We start from the raw sequence: 393 nt of genomic DNA on the forward strand, positions 1-393 counted from the left end.
GGAAGTTGCAATTTTCACAAACAGATGCGACCCGGTAAATAGTGTTGTCAAAACAAAAGTTTTGAACCAAATTAAAGTTAAGAAAGTATATTTTGCATTGATATGTGAGGCATGTCTGAAAATTTCGTATTTTTTGAGAAAAAAAAGTGCCACTTAGGGGACTACTTCTTTGCGTAGAAGTATAGTATTGCCACAAGTTATAAGGCATTCAAATTCCCCTTTTCTGATTGGATAAGAAGTCATTAACATTTATAGCACGATTGTTTATACTTTATTACCGGTCACTCTGCAAGAGTGTACTCGGAATTTGCTGTTGGATAACAAGATTATAAATCCGGTAATATGGCAATAAATAAAAAATAAAATACATATTGTAAATAATTTCATTAGCTT

Source organism: Mercenaria mercenaria, chromosome 11 (genome assembly GCF_021730395.1).
Source record: "Mercenaria mercenaria strain notata chromosome 11, MADL_Memer_1, whole genome shotgun sequence".
In the NCBI taxonomy this organism is placed as follows: Eukaryota; Metazoa; Mollusca; class Bivalvia; order Venerida; family Veneridae; genus Mercenaria; species Mercenaria mercenaria.